We start from the raw sequence: 26861 nt of genomic DNA, 5'->3' as shown, positions 1-26861 counted from the left end.
TTTTTACTCTTTCCATCGCTTTTAACTTCTTCATTAAATTCTGTTTTCTGGAGTAATCATTTTCCTTCCAAACAAAGAAATCATTTCAGTATTTTAGAGCAATTTTGCTGACAATTAATTCTTTTGCTACTTCTCTACTTTGTCTTCAATTTTGCCAAATTATTTGATGGGGGTTTGCTGAATATTAAATTCTAGATTAGCCATTATTTCCACTCAATTCTTTAAAATATTTCACATCCATTTTCTTTGTTTTCATTGAAAAAGTAGGCATTTTTGATTTTGTGGGTTCTTTGAAATTCATGTGTTTTCTTTATTAACTCAACCTCCAACCCCCTTTCCTCCAATTTAGTTTTAAGATTTTGTCTTTATCTTTGGTTTTCAAAAAACCAAAGGCATATTAAAATATGTCTCATGGTTTTGACTTAGTATTTCTTTCATTTGGGTTTCACACACCTTACTGGGTCTATGCATGGATTTCTAATAATTTGGGAAAATTCTTAGCCATCATGTGTTCATTGCTTCTGTAACATTCTCCCTCTTTACTTTCTAGGCCTCCAATTACATATATCTTAGGTCTTTTAGCATTACTACCTAACACTTTGCATTATTATTTTTTCCTACTCTTTCTATTTGCTTTGATTTGGATATGTTCTATTGACCCATTTTCCCATTTACTGGTCTTTTCTTGTGCAGTTTGTCATCTGTTATTCAATCCTTCTAATGAGGTTTAGTTTTATATATTATCAATCTGTTCAAGTATTGCTATTTGAATCACTTGTTAGAAATTCTAATCTTTCATTAAGATTCTTCAACATTTCTTCTATTTTTCTATCATTATATTTATATGAACATAATATTCAGAGATTTTAAAATTATTTTCCATATAAATACAGTATCTGGATTATCTGTGAGTCTCTTTTATAATTTTTTTCTTGATTATTTGGTATATGATCCTGTCTTTTGATGTGCATAAAAATTATTTATTCATTGCCAGAGATTACATATTTAAAAAAAAAATTGTAGTGTTGTGGTGCTCTGGAGGGCTCATCCTGCCCTATGTTGGATAGAATAATAGCTGATCACTACAATCCAATCATGCTGGAAAGAAAAACTGGATGAAAGCCCCATCAAGGCTCATTCTACTTCTTGTTCACTCTGGATCCTTAAAGTCTTCAGCTAAGAATCTGGTATATTCTGCAGGTTTCATTTATCTGGTGTATCTCCAGTTTTCATTGTTATTTCATAGCTGTGCCAGTTTGGATGCATTATTCCCCCAAAATGCCATGTTCTTTGATGCAATCATGTGGAGGCAGACATATTTAGTCTTGATTAGGTTTTAACCTTTGGATTGGGTTGTTTCCATGGAGATGTTATCCCCCAACTGTAGGTTGATAACTTTGATTGGATTATTTCCATGGAAGTGTGGCCCCACCCATTCAGCATGGGTCTTAATTAAATCACTGGAGACCTATAAGAGCTCAGACAGAGGGAGCTCACTGCTACAGCCAAGAGAGACATTTTGGAGATGGCTGTTGAAAGCAGACTTCTGCTGACACTTTGATACAGAGAAGCTAAAAGAGGACAAAACACCCCAAGAGCAACATTTTGAAGAATGCACAGGAGCTGAGAGAGGAACTGGAACAAAACCTGGGATCAGCAGATGCCAGCCACATGCCTTCCAAGCTAACAGAGATTTTCTGGATGCCATTGGCCTTCATCTGGTGGAGGTAAACTCATGTTGGTACCTTAATTTAGACATATTCATGGGCTTCAGACTGTGAATTTGTAACCAAATAAACCTCCTTTATAAAAGCCAGTCCATTTCTGGTGTTTTGCAAAATGGCAGCATTAGCAACCTGCAACAACAACATTGCAGAAAATGTTTGCTCTATACTTCAGTTTGCTAAAGCTACTGGAATGCAGTATGTCAGTAATGGGTTGGCTATTTTCATGGGGATTTATTAGGTTACAAATTTACAGCTCTAAGGTCATGAAAATGTACAAATTAAGGCATCAAGAGGGAGATACCTTCTCTGAGGAAATGGTGCTAGTATCTGGGATTCCTCTGTTACATGGGAAGGCACATGGTAACATCTGTTAGTGCTTCTCTCCTGGTTCTGTTTTCAGTGGCTGTATCTAGGCATTTCTCTCTATGTTCTCCTACTTTACCTGCCTTTTATTCTCTCATAGAGGACACCAGTGAAGGATTAACACCCACCTGGAATGGGCAGAGTCACATCTGCATGGAAACAACCTAATCAAAAGGCCCCACCCACAGTATGTCTGCCCCCACAAGAATGGATTAAAGAACATGATCTTTTGTGGGATGCATAACAGATTCAAACCAACGGACAGTGTTTCTAAGAAAATATCTCTGTGCTTCATTTCTTGCCTTCTACTCCATGTAGTCCCCATATATGTAAAACAACCTGAGGGAAAATTATCATGCTCAAATTCTGCATCAATAGTTCTATGTGTATCTCTGTCCTTCTACAGCAGCCCTCTGCCTTGTTTTGCACAAAATTTCAGAGGATTCTCACTCACCTGCCCATGCCAGAATTGGAAAATATGCCTGGAAGTAAAATCAAGTGCACAAGATCAGCTTCTTTCTTTGATTTTCTCCCTTCTCTAGAATCTTTAGGCCCTCTAGTTCCCTTATCAAGCAGCTTTCTGCTGCTTCCAAATAGATAATTTCTGTATGCTATATGGCTTTTTTTGTTTTGGTGTTCCTAGATGAAAACATTCATCGTTTGTCAGGTATACCATCCAAACCAGAAGTAAAATGCAGGCAATATTGTTCTGTACAAACTATGTGACCGATTCTAATCAGTGATGGGTAGTTGATATCTAAATATTTTCTACAGATTTGAGGAATTCTCTCCACCACCTTTCCAGGTATTTGGATGCATACAAGTGCTCAAACCAGTGTAACAGAGGCTTTTTGGCCAGCAGTACCTAAGACACAAGAAATATATTTTCAAAGATGATCACAGAATGACTTTCCACTGACTCTTGAAAGGTTTAATTTGAATTGACTAATTCTAATTAGGGCAACTATTTTACAACTCTAAGGTATGGTTAGTAAGAGAAATGGAAGGATAATGAAGAAGGTGGTGATGATGATGGTATTAATGATAATAACATTTATCTTCTCAAGGAGCTATGCATATTCCTACATATGGATTATTTTATTGACTCTTCATAACATCCCTTTAAGATGCACATCATTATTATTCACAGCTTTCAAATATAAAAACTCATATTTAAAATATTGAAGTTCCTTCCCAACATTATAGAATGATTAAAGAGTCTGTCTAGGACAACATCCAAGCAGTCTAATTGCATGCTCATCAACATTAATCTATACAATTAAAAATGCGTATTAATCTCTAACCAAGGAGATGGACATTGTTCTGTGCTTCACATTTTCTACATTTCTGGAAGTCTCTTAATAAGATATCAGGGTTTAGCATCTTAATTTCATCCAAAAGCCTGTGGATTTCTTCACATATGCACTCTTGAGCAGAAGATAAGTTCAGGAGGAAATGGTAAATGAATGAATAAAGGGACATTCTTCAAGGGAAGAGAAATACAGATTCCTAGGGAGGAAATGAATGAATGAAGGAATCAAATGATCTATTATATTAAAGAGTACAATAATTTTTGAATAATATTCAAAATTGATTGAGACTCTGTAACACTTATGAGACAATTACCAAAAATTCAAAGATATTAAATATAAGAACTTAAAGAACTCTTTCTCTTATACTAAACAGTAAGTTATAAACCACTTTTACTTTTGATTTAAATGTCAGTCAATATTTGTGCTTTTGTTTCTTCTCAGAAGTGCCATAAATCATATTATAAATTGTAACTCTAATGTAGTAGAAGCATCAATTTTCAGAGTGTAAGGAACACTATTTATGCACTTATTTGTCATGCCAAGATTCTTTCATGAAAGTCTTCACCATCATTTTTTCTTTGTTGCTATATATTTTTTTTAAATTGTTAACTTCTTATTTTTTATTTAAAAGGAATTAATTGGGGACTGTTGCTATATTCTTTTTTCAAAGAATAATGGTTAAATCCTTATATTAAAAAAATGTTTTCTGTCTAAGAATTATTTCATTTTATTTTCCTTAAAATATGGATTCTCTGGAAACAGCATTAGAAAAAGGACATTTTGAACTATTACTCAATAAAAATGTCAAATATTTAATAGGACAAAAAAACTTTAAAAAAAAATTTGAATGAAATCACAACTTAAACAGAGAATTCCCTTATTTTGACCAAATTAAAAGTTCCTGTTATTTTATTTCATTATTCCCAAAAGATCTGATGGAATTCAGACAGAGACCAAGGTCTGTATTTTAACCCCAGGGCCCTGGATCTTATGGTGAGTGAAATGTGAGCATAGGAATCTCTTTCTGAAACTTATCTTGAACTGGTTTTTCTGGTACTTTGAATATTCAAGAGGATTACACCAAAGATAGGATTTTCTCAGGTGGCTCTTGATACTGTTTCTGTCAGACACACTAAAGCTACAAGCCAGAGTGAGTTTAGGAAGTATTGGTTTCCTTACCAGCTAGCATCTTTATTTAAGGCTTACAGTAATGCTTCATAGAAATTTCCATTTGTGATGGAAAACACTTTTCCATCCCTCTGTAGTAAGCTACCTATAATTCTCTATGGCTAGTTAAACTCACTTTAATGGATAATGAAATAAAGTAAAATCATTTTTGGGCAAAAATTTCCTTGTTGTTGCAAATACAGGTTCTACTGGCAATCATCTGTAGCTATCTGCAGCAATAACTGTCATATCTGCAGCTAGGCTAGAAATGTTTTGTTCCACGAGCAAACCTTAACTTGATACTTACAACAAAAAAGGTACAAAAGGCCCGTGCAAAACCTATAATGCTGCCTTATTGATGGGGGAAAGCATATAATTGGCTCCCCTGAAGGCCTTATCAGACCACAAATATTAGATCACATAAAGTTGTCCAATTAGGTCAAGATCCAGGAAAAGAAACATTTTATCAAAGGGATTTTTGTAGTAAAAATAAAGTCAATAAAAATAATCTTTATTATGAATGCTGTAACTCAAAATCCTTATAAAAGAATATTTCCCCTTAAAAGTAAGGCATAGATATTGAATGATTTCTAAATTTTTTCTGCGTTTCAAAAAGTAATTTTTTAGTTTTAATATGATAATATATTTTTTATAATAGTTATGTATCTTTAATTTCATTTTTTTTAGCATAGATATGAGTCAAATCTAAAAGCCTCAGTACATTCAGGACACATACAAATGTGATGTAAAGACATGCATTTATTAACAATTATTATTATTTGAGATGCTTTTTCAGGGAGTCATCGGAAAGTAAACAAATGGTTCTTATGTAATAGATACCGTAGCATGTAGAATTATTTTTGAAGTAGTCAGATTTTTTTTTTTACTTTTCATTTTTTTATATTAGTTATATTTTGAATTGTGCTGAGCTCCCATTTACCTCTCAACCTAGCAGCAAACTCTAAATCACTTTTTGTGCCTTTTAGCTGTGCAGAGAAAAGCATGATTTCTGGCAGTGGATACAGGCAGCTGGCTCTAAGGACATTAAATCTTGTGTATCAGAGATGCACTTAAATTTTGGGAATATTTTTTAGATGGAAAGCATAAGAAAAAGTGCCATTCCATTAAAAGGTGAAAGAGAATCATACTCATTTCTTTAAAGTTTATATGAATGTATACATGTATATACTATCATAAATGCTTACAGATAAACCCTCTGATACAATGAAGAAAAACAGTGTATTCTTTAAGAAAATAATGTATATTTTTTCAACATCATTGGATACTCAGTTTTATTATGAATACAGATTTCTCAAAAGACTCTTGCCTAAGTATTGTCCAAGAAGACATTTGCTGCTCACTAGGGCTTTAAATTTTATGAATACCAAGAGAGTAGCAGAAAACTGTTTTTCCTATGTACCTGCAAGAGGAAATGAAAAAACAAGGAAAAATACCACAAATTCTTGGTATTTAAAAATATTGGAAGTGTGGTTTACACAATTACTCTCTATATATAGAAAAATAGATAATATGCTATTTATATTAACTTTAAAATGTTAAAGTAGATTATCATTTCCTTCAGCAAATGAAATACAAAGAAGCTCTAAAAAGATAATGTAAAGATTTTTTAAAGATAATATATAGTGTTTAAAAAGAAATAGCATGTATCATGAATATTCCTAATATGAAAATAATGCTTTCTGATAAAAGTGGCTCTTGTTTTCAATATTTATTATGTAGCAAATATTTTAACCACTACACCTTACCAGCATAAGCACAAAGATATGTAAATATTACAATAAAATTTATTTAAGTATTCTAATTTTAACATCTTAGAAAATAGTTTTGCATAACATTATTTATTTGATTACAAGTTTCTGAATTTTGGAAAATAATATTTTACAAAGCATTAATTTTAACTGATTATTTTCCTTAGTGTAAGATTATAATAATATCCAATGATATTACACTTTGAACTTGCCATGACCATTAGTATATTTTTGTATACTTTTGTTGAAATTTCTCTTGAAATGCACAGTTTTTGCCAGACTTTGGTATATTACATATGTCAATAGCATATTTTTATGAAAATATAATATGGTTATTGTTCTATAGTTAAAATACTTCTAAGTTGAAATAAATATCACACATGAAAGATATAATCCTTGATAGATTGTTATACTAAAATTACTCTTATGGGGAAATTCTATTTTGCACCACTGAGTTAAATAAAATTACTTGTCATATGTCTTCAACTTTTGATAATATGAAAAATGAATTATAGAATTAAGGGCAGTACCCTTTGAGCTTTACTGACTCTCTCACAGCATAGAAAGTATAAAGAACACATTCTGTGCAGCACACAGATGTTTTGAGAATAGAATATTTCTGAGATCCTGTGCTGTTGCATTTAATAATGGATTTTTGCTGTCTATAAGAAATCATTGACAGTATTTATTGTAGAAAGTTACTATTTGTTCCTTTCTAACTATTCATAACATAATTATTCATATTGCCTTGTTTCAAAGATTTTATTTCTGGTTTTGTTATGGTCACAAAAATCTTTCTTAATAATTCTAGATAATTAGCATATGAGAAGACAAAGTATGGAAAAATAAAACATTTGCAATGAAATATTTGAAGTATTAAAGTGATACATTTTACAGGAGGAGATGTTATTGTAAGTATTAATTATGTTTGTTTCTGAATATCCCAGGTGAGTTCTAGATTGCAGATAAAAAATTAAAAACTTAGCTTTTTGAATTCTCCAACCTACATAGTGTTAAAAACAAGTTTGAACACTAGAAAACACAAAACACCTCACTCCTCATTCCCCACCTCCACCTCTTAGACCTAGACACAAACTTTTATATGTTACTTCCCCTTTTCATGGAGGAAATAGTGGGTCTAGCGAATGTGTATTTTAGATCTGCCTTTGGATATTTGGTCTATTATTATCAAGAACCCCTGATTTTCTCTGGGTGAAACCCAAGTATAAGGTCTAGTCTCAGCAGCATTGAAGGAGTTGACCCAACAATCCTATCAAAATATCCTCAGATGTTTAGTTCAGTAAACGGTTTCTCACTTATATTTTAACTTTAAGAATATTCAAATTAGGGCATTTCATATTGGCCAAGTCCTTCTTCAGTTGATCAACAAGGTAAAAGACAGAACAAACTGGAGAGAATGGAAATCCTGTGTACATTATATCTTTGGTCCTCTTTAAGTTGTCTAAGAAATTGCCACTCTGCACATTCAACCAGTGCTATAATTGTCTGATATAAGACCATTAATGTCTTTATATTATAAATTGCTCATTGATTTATTTTGTGGGCAGGGGTGGGGGGATGATTGAAATTGCTTTAGTAAGAATTCAGACAAAATCATTAGCAAAGAGCCACACATTTAGGTTTTATTAGATATGGAACATAAATAATAATAGCAAACATTACTTGAGAGTTTATTATACTAAGCACATGTAGTCTGAGTCATTTAATCATCCCACAATCTGTGATGGATGAGGTGCTAATTTTTTCTTCACTTTAGATATAATGAAATTAAATTAACAGGAAACTACATCAAACAAACAGGAAACTACAAATGCTGGAGGAGATGTGGAGAAGTTGGAACTTGTATTCATTGCTGGTGAGACTGTATAATGGTACACCCACTCTGGAAGGCAGTTTGGTGGTTTCTCAGAAAACTAGATATTGCATTACCCTATGATCCAGCAATTCCACTTTTTGGTATATACCTTGAAGATCTGAAAGCAGTGACAGGAATAGACATCTGTACACCAATGTTAATAGCAGCATTGTTCACAATTGCCAAGAGATGGAAACAATCGAAGTGTCCTTCAACAGATGAGTGGATAAACAAAATGTGGTATATACATATGATGGAATCCTATGCAGCAGTAAGAAACAATAAGGTCCTGAAACATATGGCAACATGGATGAAACTTGAAGACATAATTCTGAGTGAAACAAGTCAGAAACAAAAGGAGGGATATTGTATGTTACCACTTCTGTGAACTATCTGAACAATGTTAAATCAATGTCTTATAGAATATTGGGGACCTAGAGATAGACAGTAACTAGCGAGGGGGAATAGTAATCTAATATGCTCAGATATGTTAATGATGCTGGATTCAAAAGTATGGTAATGGAGAGGGGTGACAATTATTAATGGGATTAAAAGTATCAGAGCTGTATTGAAGGTTAATAGGTTTGAAAGGGGTTGTTTAAAGGCATATGTCCCACAGATCAACACCACAAATATACACAGGTGCTTGCATGATATACTTCTAAGGTATGACACTAGTACAGAGAGTTGACAACAGAAGGATGTATGGGAAAAATCTACTTATTGCATGCTAGGGACTGTATTTAATAGGAATATCATACTAGTATTACACAAACACTATGGACAAATAATTAAGGACTGACAAGAGCTATGAGATGTTTTGGGTCACTAGAATTATTTAAAATGGAGAGTGATGAGGACTGTACAACTAAGTGATGATGATGTGAGATATGGATGGATTATCATGGACATAACATACGCTATGCAAACTTAGGAACCCCCTACTTTATTAGTCAAGCCCTTGATATTGAGCCTTGCTCAGGTGAAACTTATGGTTGTAAAGAGGAGGCTAAGCCCAACTGTAATTATGCCTAGGAGTCACCTCCAGAGAACCTCTTTTGTTGTTCAAATGTGGACTTTCTCTCTCTAAGCCTAACTCTGCAAATAAATCCATCACCCTCTCACTGATATGGGACAGGACCCCCAAGATGAATGAGCCTTCCTGGTGATGTGGGACATGGATTCCAGGAATGAGCCTGACCCTGGCATTACGGGATTGAGAATGCCTTTTTGACCAAAAGATGCAAAAGAAAGGCAACACAATAAGGTTTCAGTGGCTCAGAGAATTCAAATAGAGTCAAGAGGCTGTTCTGGAGGTTACTTCTATGCAAGTTTCACCTAGATATGCCAAATGACCACAGTATGATAAGCCCAAATCAACAGTAGTCTGAAAATCTTAAAGAATACCCGGATCCCTACCTGAGACTCTATAAAAGTTTCACTCACTAAGTTTATTCTTCAGAAATGTAAATCCTTCAGAGAACTCCTATGTCAGCTAATTCCCCAAACCCAGAGGCAATAGCCTCTTAAGAACATCAACTAGATGTATCTCCTTTGCTTATAATGTTGACACCCCTTTTCAACATGAACAGGTTAGGGTGGTCACTGCCTACACATCCCTGAAGATCAGGAAAGTGATTAAACTAGAGGAAGGGGCATTAACAGATAAGATGGAATTAAGCAAAAGATTATGAATACTGAATCTATAATTTTCTTTTTCTTAGTTGCTAGGATATTGGAATAGCTAGAAGGAAAGAATTGAAATGGTGGAACTGTAACATATAGCATCCTTTGAAATTTATTGTATAGCTACTTGTTAAATTGTAATTTGAAAGCTATACCTTTTTGTATATGCTATATTTCATAATAAGGAAATAACTGAAACTATGGTACTATAACTCATAACAACCTTGGAAATTCCCTATATAACTACTTGCTAAATCATACTTTGAAAGATACTACCTTCTTGTATCTGTGTTATATTTCATAATGGGGGACTAACTGAAACAGTTGAAATGTAACCTACAATATTCTTTGAAATTTGTTCTCTAACTACTTGTTAAATTGTATTTGGAAAGTTATCACTTCTATGTATATATTTTATATTATACAATAAAAATACGATTAAAAAATTAAATTAAGTCCTACCAAGTTTATAAGTTTAAAGTTTGTAAGTTTTCAATACCACGTATCTAATAAAATTTGGAGGCAGGATTCAAACCCAGGGAATCTGAATTGACAACTCATACTTTTAAATATAATATAATGTGTAAATAATCACAGTTGATTGAAGACAACAAACAAGGTCAAATAGTATCAATAATTAATCACGTCAAACAAAAGTACTTTAAGTCATTAAATGTTATTAATTTGATCATTAGAATACCCAGTCCCATGCAACAGTGTCAGCTTGTCTCTGGCAGACCATCAGGCAAAGGGATGTGGTCAGCCTTTTCTTTCCACCCAGTTTCCCCTGTCAGCTTACCAAGTGCTCTGGGGTTGGCCTGAGGAGAGAAAGGAGAGTTAAGAGAAGACTTATAAATCACTCTTGGTAAACACTGGTTTCACATGCTCACTCAACCTATGGGTCTAGAACTCATTAAAGCTCTGTCTTTTTGGACAACTGAAAACCATTTAGCCTCATTTCACTTGACATGGGTGATGTACTCAGCTCTGGCTCATGTCTCCCCCTCAAATTCTGTTTCAATGGCTCACTTCATAAAGATTTTTCCTGTTAGGGTCCATAATCCTCCCCTGCAGTCAGTCTTTCCATGAAGCCCACAGCACATGCTGAGGAAATATGCCGTGGCTAGCCTTCATCCAAATTCAGTCAAGAGATTGTGTAACAGCTCTCTTTTCTTCCCTGCCACTAAAGCATCTAGCCATTGGTCTCTTTCTCAATTCCCAGGATGGGAGTCAGACACCTGTCCACTGAAACCCTCCAACCTGACTTTGAAAATGGTCAACTGATGCCCACTTGATGGGGGCATAAGACTCATAGAACACCAGTAGCTCTTTCCAAAAAAAATCCTCCTCAAAAATCCTCTGCAAATCCCCACCACCTCCAACTATTCATTTCCTTCATGTGGCTGAGAACCTCAAGGGTCATTTTCTCAGTTCGTGTCCATTCCTTACACTTTAAAATATTTGCATGGTAGACTCTTTGGAATATAGGATATATTGTCTTCATACCTTCAAATAAACTAAGACAGGAAGAACCCCATTTAAATATCCTGTTTTGCATGTTGGTGAATTGGTAATTGCTACACATTACTCATATTCTTCTTACTCATCATGAAGAGAAAAGAAAAGCAAGGAAAAAACCACCTAAATAATGCATATTTTCACATGAGAATTCATTTTCACTTAAAAAGGCAGAGCTCCAGTAATTTCGTAGAGAACTGACAGTAAGATAAATCAAAGTTTATTACATAATGTTAAGTAATACTTGTTTGTTGCTGGAATACGAAACATGAAAAGAAAGTGGCAAGGGAATAGGTTGAAAAAACATGCAAGGACCAGATGAGAATAGAGAACAATAAAGAACCATGGAGAGTTTTAAAGCTGGAGAGTAACATCTTATAGTTAAAAAATTCTGAGAGCATAAAGGCCAGTGATATTGCAAGAGATAAATTTGGAAACAGGGAAAGATATGAAGAGCCCAGTATTCTAATTGAAAAATGATGAGGGGCTAAATTTCAGTGGCTGTAGAAGGTTTGTAGAGAAAAGAACTCTTGTTGAATACTAGGAAAGTAGATTTTATAGGTCTTTGAAACAGATTGGATGTGTTTGGTATTACATAAAATAAATTATGCAATAATTTATTTATATAAACTTTTCACCTTTTATTTTTTTTTTTTGCCTGAAAATTTTTTTGCCTGAAAATAATCCTAAATTTCACTTTACAACAGCAATACTTTAAAATGTGCTTATGAATCCCTTCCATGGGTATTGTAGTAGATGCTCTGGATACCCAACCCTATTTCCACTTTGCCTATGTAAATTCACTGACAGCAGCTATAAGAAACTTAATTTTCTCTTCTGCTCAAGGACTTTGGCTCCTGTGGAGTTTGATCCATCCCAATGCAGTAACTACCTGGATAGGTGCAGTAAGGTATAGGGAAAGAGTGGGAAATTCATGCCCTTTGGGGTCCCAAATAGGATGACTCTAATGTTTTCAGAATCTTCTCAGCAGGATTGATTTCTGTTTACCCATAGCATAACTTCCCCCAATACATCCCTTATTGGTTTCTCCAAGGTCCTATCCTAATGTCTCCAATTCCTCACTTTTGCTTCTTGATATCATCTCCTAAGAAAATGAACTGCATGCCAGCCCTTGTTTCAGACCCTGTTTGGGGGAAATTCCATATGAAGATTGGTATCAATTTTCTTTAATCTTACTATAATTATGAGATTCCTTGGTAGATATGGAAATAAGGCAAAATGTAAACATTATTATAGTTGTAAAATACATGATTAAAATAAACTCAAAGAAGTCTAGGAAAAAAATACTTGAGTGAGACTTGGAAATCAGTTCATCCAGTAACTTTCCATACTATATTACTTTTAAAATTTAGAGATGTTTTTCAACATTTCTAGAATTCTTCTCATGCTTGACTTTTTAATCTTAATTGCAATCACATTTTTAGTCTCTTTGTTTTGTTTTGTTTTTGAAAAATTAGAGTTAATATTATGAAACAAAGAAGCATTTATTAGTTTAATTACAGAAATTATAAAATTTAGCAATTGGGAATATTCCTTATCTAGGCACTTTAATAATATAAATTTTAACTTAATACTGTTAATTTTGCATTTCCATTTTATTCAATCTGCTTTAAGAATGACCCATACATTTATATTATTTCACATAAAATTTCATGAGATAGAAATTAGGAGTTTAAAATGGCACAAAATTTCTGGTCAAAGTAAACCAAAGAAAGTATTGATTTCATTTTTAATATCATTGATAGAATTATAAAATGAAATTTACATTTCTGAAACCCACTGAAAATTTTAAATACGGGGGCCTTTTATAGTCAGTCTAAAAATAAATTAAAACTTAAGTTTCAAGAGTTGCTTAATTGAAAAGCCACTGTGTACCAGGATGGTACAGGAAACTGTTTCCCAGTATATCTCTCAATATTATTAAGTATATGCTAGTACATGACTGTGAAATAAACCTTTCATTCACTTTGTTCTATGCTTGTATGCACAGCAGCAATTTACTTGTAGTTCCAAAAATTATTTCCACTGACTTTCATAAATAATTGTTTTGTTTTCCTATTTTTGTTTATTTTTAATAAGAATTTCTTTCTAAGTCTTGTCATCTTCTTACTGATTTGAAGAATATTTGAAACAAATGAGTCCTCCTTCCATTGCAAATAAAACAAATGGACCAGCTGTTGGGTTAATACAAAATCAAAGATTATTTACATCAACTATGTCACCGAGTAATTGCTCTGCTGTGTAAATTATATCCAAACTTACCAATGAAAAAGAAAAATTCAGCAAATCAACTATCAAGATTTAATTTACAAAATCCTTTTCTTTTCAAGGCATTTTTATGACTGATTTTAGAAAATCTTCTCATTAAATCAGTCCTTGCTCTCCTTGATTATAAGGCCCCAGAATGCTAGAATTTTAAAGCTACGTTTGTATAACTCTAGCTATGGTTGACTATCAAGTCTTTTCCAAAAGCTTTTCAAAAATATTACCTTTTATTTCCTTTTCTATGGGGATGTGGCAGAGGCCTTATGCAGTCAATAGGAAATAATTTGTCAGCCAAGCCAGATTCCAACCTAATTATGCCCACCTGGTATGAAGGAACTGTACAGATGTGCTAAAACTGGTGAAATGAATATGCTGTCTTTTTTTAATGCAATCAACAGTGATGTGGAAATGTGATTTTTTGCTTGCTGCTAAGTCTTATTAAATGCAATGGGAAGGATAACAACAAGGTTTTCAAGGAACATAAAGAAGATTAAAAACCAGAATATGGAAAATCCTTAATAAAATCCATGAAGCCCTCCAAATCTAGTAAAATACACCCTTAGTAAATGGAAAGAGACAAAGTGCTAAATTGTGTCAAAAGGAAATTTACAATTTTCTAACGTGATACATGGTGACCTATTCAAGAAAATGTATTTTTTAGAAAGGTTGCTTGCATCAAACATTATTCACCTGATGAATAAATGTCCAGTATTTTTTCATCAGCATGCTGGATTTCAATTCTACTTTTATTCTGGTACGTTATTTCACCTGAAAGCTGTTGAATGGCACACAGACATCTGTGTTGTCCTGCCGACTAGGAGTCCAAGTGGTCTGGCAGGCATCCAAAATGATTAGCAATAGAAAACCTCATTTGGAAAAGAGAAACATTCATGGAGACTTGCATTCAGTGACTTTCCTTTGTGGCCTAGACAGTAGGCATAAAAGTTTTCATTTTAAACAAAAAGGCACACATATTGAAAGCAAACATTAATAGTTTTGAGGCATTTGTTGTGTCCTCTCATATGTTGGCACCTAAGGAGCGTTGCAATAAGATTACTATATTGCTTTCCAATTTTTCTCCCTCTATGTCACCACACATATTACATTATGAAATTAGTTTATTTTTATCAAATCAACATGTTTAAAGCTTATCTTGCATATTCCTAGCATTTCAATTTTATTCTAGGAATTTGCCAGTCCCAGAATTCTCTCTAAACTCTCTCAGACTTGCCCATTTAAATACCAATTATGGTCTTCCATGATGACCAAATTCAAAATGTCTTCTCAGATTTCACTATGGGGTATTCATTGATTCATTCATTATGTATTATGTTACTATTTCTTTCAATGAATATTTGCTGAGGTCATTATTCTAAGTGCAATTAACATAATGGTTTCCTAGTAGACTATACTGTTCTAAAATATTCAGTGGCATTCCCTGTGAGGGGATGACATGTACCAATCATTCATTACAGGCATCACCAGTTGACTTGATTTGGCCAATTGAAAGGCAACATTTTTCATTTCTGAATAGAAATCTAAAGAGCCAATTCATAGCTGGCATGTTTTCTTTTTCCTCTGCCTTAATGACAGAAAAATATTCCAAAAAGAGACTGCTCCATCAATCTGGGTGTGGGAGACAAGATGTTGTGGGAAAATCCCAATGCTAAATCACATGTGCATGGAGTGTGGATGAGAATAAACCTCCATTTTAAACCACGGTAGTTTAGATTTGTTTGGTTTTGCAGCATAATGTAGCCTATTCTGACTTATACAGGGCTCACTAGTTTAAAGTTAAAAGATGCAGGGGGGCAGACTTTTCTTGGACAGACAGGGTGATAGAGTAGAAACAACTGGTACCCAAATCCTGCCTCCACTGCCTAATACTTATTTGGTCTTGGGTAAATTACTACTTAATTCTGTGATCCTCAGATTTTGTACCTGAATAAAGTTTACAATAGTAGATATTTCATAATATTCCTAAATGATCAAAGGAGATCTGAAATAGAATAGGTGCTTTCCAGTGTCACACTTTATATAAATTCACAAGCCATGCCTGTATACAATAATGACAATTATTTTTCAAGTAGAATTTGTTTCTCATGAGTCTCAAGAGAAAATTTAAAAAGATACCTTTCAGTAAGCTCAGGGAAAAATACTTATTTCAAGCCCAGGCCAAATTTTATTCGTTTTACTATATGTTAAGCAATTTTTTCAGAGAAAACCACACCAAGTAGCCAGTACAAATTTCATATGTGAAAAGCCTAGTCTGTAGTGTGACAATTGTAGAGGGAAGGTAGAAAAACCTTTCTTTTGTTCATATGTGCTGCCCACATAGTCCATGGAAGGGATGCCATGTAGTTATAAACTCCCGGCTACATTTGAACAAAGTGTTTCCACTGTAACAGCACACAATTTACTGAATTTTCACAACAGAATCCTAGAACAAAGGATAGAAAGGCTGATTGAATTCAATTACGGTGACAAACCTTCTTCAGCATCAAACAATGAGTACAAAATAATGACATATGAAATAAAGAAGGCAAAAGAGAATTTTGTGAATTAAATTTTCTCCTTGAACAGAAAAGAGAAGTGTGCTGTCTTATGAAATGATAATAGCAATCTGATTGCCTATTGAAGAATGACATTTTTGATATATATAATTTCAGTTCAAAGTTCTTCCAGAAATATTTTTATCTGGTCTTTTTCTTATAGCATTTGGTACACAAGGTATATGGCAGGAAGTGTCAATAGTAGCCAGTTAGGAAATACATATGAATAAAAAAAGATAACAAACAGAAACAGAGTGTGGTAATTGTAGGATTCAAGCCCCAGCTGAATCGGATGCTTGCTACATAGCTCTAATTTTTTTTTCTTGTAGGAATGAAGGAATACACATTCAGTATCATTAGATAGTCTGAATTTTTCAGAGGTAATCCACAAATATTTATGTTTATGTGGAATCTTCTTATTTATATAAATGTTTGCCAAAAATTTAAATCTTTATGTAGGATGCACTGTGAAGACTAAACAAAATAGTAGATACAGTCCTCAAATGGATAGTTTATAATCAATAGTTTATAGATTTATGTATCATCACTAATGGAATTATATGGGTGCAATTAATGGTAAAATAATCACAATCTCTTCAGGTGGGGTTTCCATTGGACTTCAGAAAGCCATTATTGATATCCACTTACAAGGAAAAGGTTTAATTTCACTTCTCAATTGTCTTAGATTCCTAGGTCTGTCATAATAAATATCCACCAGTTTGGCAGCTTAAAGCAACACCACTTTTATGGAGGCCAGAAGTTCAAAATCAAGGTGTGGGGCAGGATTAGTTCCCTCTGGAGGCTTTGAAGGAGAATCCATTCCATGCCTCCTTCCCAGCTTCTGGTGCTGCTGGTAACCCTTGGCTTGGGGCTGCCTAGCTCTGATCCCTGCCTTTGTTTTCACATAGCCTTCTTTCTCTATGTGTTTCTGCATCTGGTTTTCTTTTCTATCTTTTGTAAGTATACCTTTCATTGGATTTAGGGCCTACCCTAAACCAGATGATCTCATCTCATGGTCATTAAACCTGCAAAGACCCTTTTCCCAAAAATGGTCATATTCACAGATTAGGACTCTAACATATCTTTTGGGGGGCCATAATTCATCCCGTTATACTAGTATGTATCAAATTCATTATTTTCCCCATTTCCTATTATGTTAATATCATAGACCAAGCTGTTATCTTGCCTTCCCATAGATAAGTGTTCTTACCACATCAATTGTTATTACCCCCAATTTTTCTCACATAGAAAGGTATCTACAAAATATAAATCACATTATGCTACAGCCTAACTCAAACACTCCAATAATATGCTTTGCAAGTAGAATAAGTTTTAAAATCTTTCCTGTTGCCTAAGAAGTTCTTTCTCTACTTGTCCCTGTTTAACTCTATGAACTTATCCTGTATCCCTCTTCCCCTTTGATATTTGCTTTCTTTCCAAGCCTTGAAAGCATCAAATTTTCCTGCCTTAGTGACTTTGTCAAGTCATTCTGGTGGAGCACTATCCCCCAGAGTTAATGTGGACATTCTCATCATTTATGTTCCACCTATTAGGAAAGAGCTTCCCTGACCACTCACTGTATCTGAATAAACATGCACATTTACCTGCCACACTGTCACATTGTCTAGTTTTATTGTTTTCATACTTTGTCGTTATTTGTACTTACTTTGTTTTAATTTATTTTCATCTGTGTTCCAAGAATTTAAACTAATGATACTAAAGAATTTTTATAATGTGTTCAGAGCTTTATCCTTAGACTGTAGAAGAGTGCTTGAGAAAAGTGTTGTTTAAAACTAAATAAAAATATATTTTTGGTCAATTTGTCCTACCATGTTAATGCCAAAATTAGACATGCAACAGCTCATGATCAGTGTGAATTTACTCTTCTATTAAACTGGAACCATCTGTTAAAAAACTACAGTTCCTTCTAGGAATGTTTCTCCTTCACTTTACTACTACTTGATGTCTAGAAGTTACTGCATTTTGGTTATTATTTTATCTATTGTACCTTGACATTATGGAAGACTCACATGTTCAGAAGAAAAGACGGTCAGACATCTGAAGGTACGTCAGATCTTTTGGAATAAACACAATTGGAGGGAAGAAGTTAAGAGTATTACAACATATTGCAGTAAAATAAGGTACTTTTGAAACTTAAGAATTCTTCTTTAAAAAAAAAAATTGCTCACTGGAGCAGAGACTGGATATATCAGTCCTTTGTCAATGTTATCAGGCATCACAAAACAAATAAACTCCCAGTTTCCTCTTATTTAGGTGAGTCTCTATGAATATCAGTGTGCAAATATCTGAGCCCATGCTTTCAATCCTTTTGAGCATGTACCTTAAAGTGGGATTGCTGGGTCATATAGTAATTCTACACTTAACTGTCTGAGGAACAGCCAAACTGTCTTCCACACGTTGCATTTACTTTAGGTCTTTATTTCTTTATGTTTCTTTGATCCAGTCTCCCATGTCCTTTCCTTTCAGTCTGTAGAATTCCCTTTAATAATGCTTGTATGGCAGGTCTAGGGGTGAGGAACTCCATTAACTTATATTTATCTGGGAATGCCTTAATCTGTCCTTAATTTTTGAAAGAAAACCTCATTGGATATAAAATTCTTGGTTGGCAATTGTTTTCTTTCAGTACTTTAAAAATTTTGTTCCACTGTCTTCTTGCTTTCATGGTTTCTGATGACAAATTGGCACATATTCTTATTGGGGCTCCCTTGTGCATAACTTGTTGTTTTATTCTTGCAGCTTTCAGAACTCTCTCCTTGTTCTTGGCATTTGACAGTTTGATTACTATGTGTCTGAGAAGGTTCTCTTTGCTCTTATCCTGAATGGAATTTGTTCGGATTCTTAAATGTGTGTATTCATATCTTTTACTAAGTATGGGAAGTTTTCTGCCATTATTTATTTTAATATCTCTTTTGCCCTTTTCTCTCTTTCTTCTCCTTCCAGTTCTCCCATAATGTGTACATAGTATTCTTGATGGTGTCCCATGGAGCTCTTAGCCTCTGTTTGCTTCATAAATTTTTTTTTTTTCATTCTGTTTCTCAGCTAGAATCATTTCAATTGTCCTGTTTTTAAGACTACTGATTCTTTTTTCTGCCAGCTCCAATCTGCTATTTCATTCTTCTAGGGATTTTTTTTTTTTTATTTTTCTTCCCCATTTCAGTTACTGTGGTCTTCAAATTCACTAATTCTGTTTGGTTCCTTTTTAAAATTACTTTCCCTCTTGAGATTCTCAAATTGCTCATTCATTGTTTTCTTCATACCCTTTAATTTTTTCTCCATGTTTTCCTTTGTCTCCTTGAGCATATTTAGGATCATCTTTTCTAAAGTCTTTGTCCAAAGTCTAGTCTTCTATGTTGATACTTTCTGGATTTTTATCTTGTTCCTTTTTATAAGTCATCATTTCCTCCTTCTTTGTCTTGCAATATTTTTATGCACACTGTACACTTTAATATTTTAAAGTGTTAACACTGGAGTTTAGTTCCTATCTTGCCTGGTCCTTAGGTGTGTATCCAGCTATTGATATGACATAGTATTCCTTGAGTGCCAGAAGCTTACATAAACAAAACAATGAAAAAGGTACCCTTCACAGTCTTTGTAAATAGGCTTTGTTTGGACTAGTGATCTTCAAAACTTAGCCTTCCTAGCAAGTAGATCAGCCCCAGGTGATTCTGAAGTTCAGAGTCCTCCCTGCCTTATCTGATCCTGCCTGGAGCCTGATTCTTGACCTAGACTTGTGCTTCTTGTGGTCTTTGGAATTCCTCCATTTACATGAATTTGTATTTTTCCTTTACTCCCTATGAAATGGACTTTTACCCCTTCTTGGGTGCTCTTTTGTATGATTTACTGCAGGTTAATCTTTTGCCCTAGGCTCTTTTGACCTAAGTATTTCTTTTATTGCTTGTCTACCTGCAGGACAATTTCTGGGAAGGTGAGCTTAAGACAAGTTTCCTGGCTCAGGTTTTCAGTCTTTCTCCTGATAGACTGGCATTATCATAACTGGCACCCCTATATGTGCATAGGAGTTACTCTGCTTCCTCTGGAACAGCTAGGGACACACAATTGGGAAACAGGCTGGCTCTGTAAAGCACTGAGGATGGGATGGAGGGATCAACTAGCAGGGGTCCATATGTTTCTCCTACAACTTTCAAGCTGTGTTTTCTTGATTCAGCACTCTTCCAGTTGCTCCAACCCTTTAACTCTTTTCTGGAGTTTTGAGGAAGGTTGTTCTGTCAGTTACTGCTGGGTTTCCAAGGATTCTGAGGGGATAGCACTCTGGAGCATTTTATACCACCATCTTGATTGACCAGAATCCACTGAATTAGGGCCTTCCTCTTTGGTGATATTTAGGAACAGAGGCTGTGATTCTTGTGAATATGGTAGGTAAGAGCATCACATGCAAAGAACATCAAAAGCAAAGGCCAGAAAGTAGGAGTATGATGTAAACTTAGGGACATCTGGATAAGGCAGCATGAACAATAGTGGAAGAAGTCAGAAAGATAGTAGAGTAGGGACAGGAACATATCATCTAAGGAATGATTATTAAAAGAAAAAAGATATCTAGAAATCTGAAGAATAAGCCTTAGTTTCTCTATTGTTTATAAATTGAGAATATGAAGAAGAAAGAGCAAACAAGTTTAAGAAGCAGCAGCAGCCAAGGAGGTAAAATGAGAACAAGAGAGAAGGATATCCTGAAAGTCAAATAAATACTTTAAATGGAGTGAACAATCAACTTTGCTGAATGATGCTGATAGGTCATGATGTATGTCAACTGAGTATTAGCAATTTGTTTTAGCTATGTGAAGGACTTTGGTGATATTCACAAAATCTGATGGTATGTTGGGAATGAAAGTGTTGCTAAAATATATTGAAGGGCAAATGAGAGGAGATGATTTGGGGACAGTATATATGGAAAATTCTTTCAAGTAATTTTGAGAAGAGAATTAGAGGAATAGACGGAGGTTGGGGATATATGTTGGATAAAGACTTTTATAAATTTATTTGTTTTTAATTAGGAAATATTAATTTATACTTATATACTGAGGAAGATTATCCATTAGAGATGGGGAAAGAGATGACACAGTAGGGAAAGAGTGGGAATTTGTTGGAGTTTCATCCTATAACGGAAAATAGAATATGATCTGGTATAAAAGTGAAGTATTTTACTTACCTAGGAATAAAAAAGCACATCGAGAAAAGGAAGCCAGGCAAAGTTTATGGATGTAGTTACAGTTAGCTCAGGTGGCATAAGAGTAGGTTGCAATTTTCTTATTATTTCATCTATTTTTCCAATGACAAAGTAAATAGGATTATAATGTGTGACTAAGATGTTTGAGGATATTTTAGTTTCCTGGCTGCTAAAGCAAATACAATATAATGGGTTGGCTTAAACACTGAGAATTTATTGGCTCATGGTTTTGAGACTGGAAGATGTCCAAAATCAAGGTGTCAGGAAGGTGATATTTTCTTCCTGAAGGCTGTGGCATACTGTGGCTCCCTTCCAGTGATCCTTGGTCCTTGGCTTTTCTGTCACATGGCAACACACATGGTGATATCTTCTTTCCTTTCTGGTTTCCACTGACTTCCATCTTCTTGTTCTTCCTATAGCTTCTCTTTCAGGGTCCAGTTTCCTTTGGTTGTATGGACATAAGCCATATAGGATTAAGGGCAACACTCATTCAGGTTGGGTTCATATCACACCCACAGAACTTGGGGTTGGAACTTAAACATGCCTTTTATGATGGACATGAGTCAATAACAGGTGATCAAAAAGTATGAAATACTCATCCTAAAGAATGGATTAGGGCAGTGGTTCTCTAATACAGATCCCCACCGCCCCCACCCCCCCCCCGGGAACATTCAGCAATGTCTGTAGACATGTTTAATTGTCACAACTGGGAGAGGAGAATACTGCTGGCATCCAGTGGATAGAGCCAGGGATGCTGTTAAATGTACAACAAAGCTACAAAAATAAGTGTCTGAAAAAAAAAATAAATAAAAAAAACAAGGAAAAAATATGTAGTGCCCCCTTGAGGAGCCTGCGGAGAACGCAGAGGTATTGGCCTACCCCACCTCGATGGTTGCTAACATGACCACAGACATAGGGGACTTGTGGTTTGATGGGTTGAGCCCTCTACCATAGGTTTTACCCTTGGGAAGACGGTTGCTGCAAAGGAGAGGCTAGGCCTCCCTATAATTGTGCCTAAGAGCCTCCTCCCGAATGCCTCTTTGTCGCTCAGATGTGGCCCTCTCTCTCTAGCTAAGCCAACTTGGCAGGTGAAATCACTGCCCTCCCCCCTATGTGGGATCAGACACCCAGGGGAGTGAATCTCCCTGGCAACGTGGAATATGACTCCCGGGGAGGAATGTAGACCTGGCATCGTGGGACGGAGAACATCTTCTTGACCAAAAGGGGGATGTGAAAGGAAATGAAATAAGCTTCAGTGGCAGAGAGTTTCCAAAAGGAGCCGAGAGGTCACTCTGGTGGGCACTCTTATGCACACTTTAGACAACCCTTTTTAGGTTCTAAAGAATTGGGGTAGCTGGTGGTGGATACCTGAAACTATCAAACTACAACCCAGAACCCATGAATCTCGAAGACAATTGCATAAAAATGTAGCTTATGAGGGGTGACAATGGGATTGGGAAAGCCATAAGGACCACACTCCACTTTGTCTAGTTTATGGATGGATGAGTAGAAAAATAGGGGAAGGAAACAAACAAAGAAACAAACAAAGGTACCCAGTGTTCTTTTTTACTTCAATTGCTCTTTTTCACTTTAATTATTATTCTTGTTATTTTTGTGTGTGTGCTAACAAAGGTGTCAGGGATTGAATTAGGTGATGAATGTACAACTATGTAATGGTACTGTGAACAATCGAATGTATGATTTGTTTTGTATGACTGCGTGGTATGTGAATATATCTCAATAAAATGAAGATTAAAAAAAAAAAAATAAGTGTCTGGTCCAAAATGTTAATAATGCCAAAGTTAAGAAATGCTGGATTAGGAAAATGTACTATGATTGCTTGCAAATGGGCTTATTTGATGTTAAGGATCATGAATTTAAAGTTAGAGCAATCTTCTTTTCTTGTTTTGTCTTGCTTTGTTTTGCACTCCAGCATCATTCAGTTGTGAATTAGAATACTGGAGTTATGTATCAGGCAAATATGAGAGAAGGGAAGGGTTTGAAAATTTAAACATGAGAATGATTATATTGAAAATGTTGCAAAACCAATGAACTGTAGTTCCAGTTAGGATCAAACTATTTTTGGACTTAGTATCCTGGATAAATGTTTCAGTGATATTGTTGTCTATTCCTATATTAATACTTGATTGATTTAACCAGAATGATTTTATGTCACCCATATGTTTTATAAGATAGATGCACACCATTGTTTATCATTTTTTACTCTAGGGTATTTGTTCTTTTATATAAAATTTAACAGTAATTTCTTTAAATACAAATATCAAAATTATTCAAAAATCACATGGTATTGTAATGAAAATCACAATTATGTAGTCAACACATCATAATTTGCAATTTTATCATTTGAAGTCTTAATGACAATATTCTAAGATATGTTCTTATGTCATTATATTTAAATCCTGTTTTACAGATTTCAATAAGATTTTATATTTTTGCCATGTAGTTTCTGGACTTTCTTTTTACATTTATTCCTATCTACTTTCACAATTTTATTTTTGTTGTAAATAATAATGATTTATTTATATATTTTCCTAAGTACTTGTTCATAGTGTAAGAAAAAGCAATTGAATTTGGTATTTTTCTTGTATTTGAATGAGTTACAAATTATTTAATTAAAGTGGGATTTTTTTCTACAGACTTGCTTTTCCTAGATATATATCTATATAATTCACAGAAACAAACTATTTTACTTCCTTGTCTTCTGGCGCTGCTAAGAATTTCAATACAATGCTAAATAGTAATGCTGAGAATAGCCAGCCTGTAAAGTCTTGGGTGTTAATTGAATTCATTTTTATATTTACCAAATTAGGAAAATATTTGCTGTTTTAGAAATTAACAGGATTAAATATATGTACACTTATTTTATTCTCATTTTATTTAGAGTTTATATTAAGGGAGAGTTACTGATTTTCACAAATGATATTCCAGCATCTAAGGACATGAGGATATTTTTTCTCTCTTTAATTTGTTAACATTAATACACTTTTTAAAGTATACTCATTCTTGAATTCCTGTGCAGGAAAGTAAAACTCATTTTTTTTGTAGGAGTGTATTTTTCTTTTGATACATTGTTGGGTTATCTTAGTTAATGCTTAAAATAACTTTTTTTAGTCTATAATAAGATCTACAAATTATCTGTACTATATATCATGTTTTGACATTAAAGTTATGCTAAGTTCATACATTGATTTGGTCTAGGAGAATTTAAATAATATTGGACCTATAATTTCTTTAACATTCAGGTAGTCATACAGCTGATCTTATGGCATTTTCAATGGTAGACATCAATTACCTTTCAAATTAGTTCTATGATACTTTTTCTATCAAAGTTTCCACTTCTTTTTGGATCACACATAGGTATTTGTGTCTTTGTTGTGACTCATCCATGTACTCTAGGTTCAAAAGAACTTCTGATTCATCAAGTATCTTTTTTAAGTGCTCAGAATAATTATTTACTTATGAATAAATGATGAAGAAAATGCCTACTTATGTTTAATTTCTGGTGTTAAATGAATCACTTAAGAATGAGCTATCAAAGAAGATACTACTCTCAATTTTGAACTCTTTGAAATACTATAGGTCCTAATATTGTTGTTGCTACTTTTGTTTCTCTATTGGAACATGTGGCAAAGACATGGTTAAATGCTCAAAGAAAGCAACTCATTTGCTAAGCTCAGTGGTTTGCTATTAAGAAGGTTCAGTTTCCTTTTCTTAAAATAAGTTGATGTTTTACTTGGTTTCTATGACTGCACAAATGAAAACTTTCAAATATATAACCTTAGTATCTTTTAGGAGAAAATAAAAAAGTAGAACATGCTATTTTTGCAAAGTGCTATTATTTTGTCATCATCAATACAATCATCCTTCAAATATGAATAACTTTATATAAAAGTTTCCTTGAATCATAATAGGCACTATTATTGCTTTGTAGTGATCTGTCTGCTATGGAATATAGCTGATAATTATCACTCTGAAGTAAAATGCCATTTCTTCCACATTATCTCCTTTGAAATTCTTTGGTATGACAGAATGCTGCAAAATTATATTATAGTGCTGATATTAAAATCATGACATTTCTGAAATGTAAAAAATATATATATTTTTTACTTTATAAACCTCCAAAAATATTCTCTTATGTTGGTGATTTTCTTGTTACAATTTACCAATAAATTTCTTAATACAAGAAATAATTGTTAGAGTACTTTTCTCCAAAAGCTTTGCAATTTTTTTAACTTCTGTACCTCTTAATATTATTCTTGGTAATATTACTTTGTTAATATAATGTTGAAGTATATTTAATAGTGTGAATAATTTTCTTTGACTAATGGAGCTGTAAAGAATTTGATATAGCTCAACAATATACTAAATAGGTAAGTTTATTCAAGATACTATCCTGTTTAGTGTTCAGTTTACACATCTGTAAAATGAGGCATTGGAAACAGGTTTCTTTCAATTCTCAAATTGTATTTTCAGTGAACTTGGCTGCATGTACAAGTCAGATGGTGAGAATCAAATAAAAAGAAGTCCATTCAATTATAAGGAAATGTAACAAGTAATGTAATTCAGTTTGGCCAAGCAAAGCTATAAAGAGAATGATAACCAAAGGGATCACATTGGCAGATGAAATGGAGGGAATCTGTATGCTAGTATGCAAGTTAGGGGAATATAACTTTTTTAAAAAGTCTATATTTATATAGGCAAGGAGACATTCCATGATTAAGGACAATGAATTGGTTTAGGTTTCTGAGCAAAGTGTAAAAATAATAACAAACAACAACAAAAATAAAAAGAGCCAAGTTATTGAATACTTTTTATGTGTCTGACACTATTTTATATAGATTTTCTAAATTAATCCTCAAAATAATCACATGGGCTAAGTAATATTATCATACACATGTAGCAGCTGAACAGTTTGATACCTTAGAGTAGTGAGGGAACAAGTAATAAATGTGAGCAAATTCAATCTGTTTAAAATCTTAAGCTCTTTTTTTATTATAAAATCATGCCTACCTCAGTCACCATCTCAGCACCCAGCATTACTGGTGGTTTAGAATATGCCAAGCACTATGCTACAGCTTTACCAGCATTTTCAAAAGCTGCAGGATAAGTGTTGATATAAAGATATGTCAAGTAAGTGCCGGATAATTCATTATCTGTTCAAGTGTACCCAATTTATAATCAATAAATTGATTCATTGCTTGCCATGTTACTGCAGTCTTTAACTGTTTTCTGGTGCTTTGAGAAAGAGGTTTTGCCAATTCTTGCTAGTTGTTCAAAACTTCCTCCATAGGAGGATGGAGCCCTGAAACATCTCATTCACCATCTTGAAAGGGATGGGACCTGGTACTCTCTGTTTTTCACTGTATGTGCCCAGGTCATA

The sequence above is a fragment of the Choloepus didactylus genome, chromosome 3 (assembly GCF_015220235.1).
Source record: "Choloepus didactylus isolate mChoDid1 chromosome 3, mChoDid1.pri, whole genome shotgun sequence".
In the NCBI taxonomy this organism is placed as follows: Eukaryota; Metazoa; Chordata; class Mammalia; order Pilosa; family Megalonychidae; genus Choloepus; species Choloepus didactylus.
Note: the sequence above shows the minus strand (reverse complement) of the source record.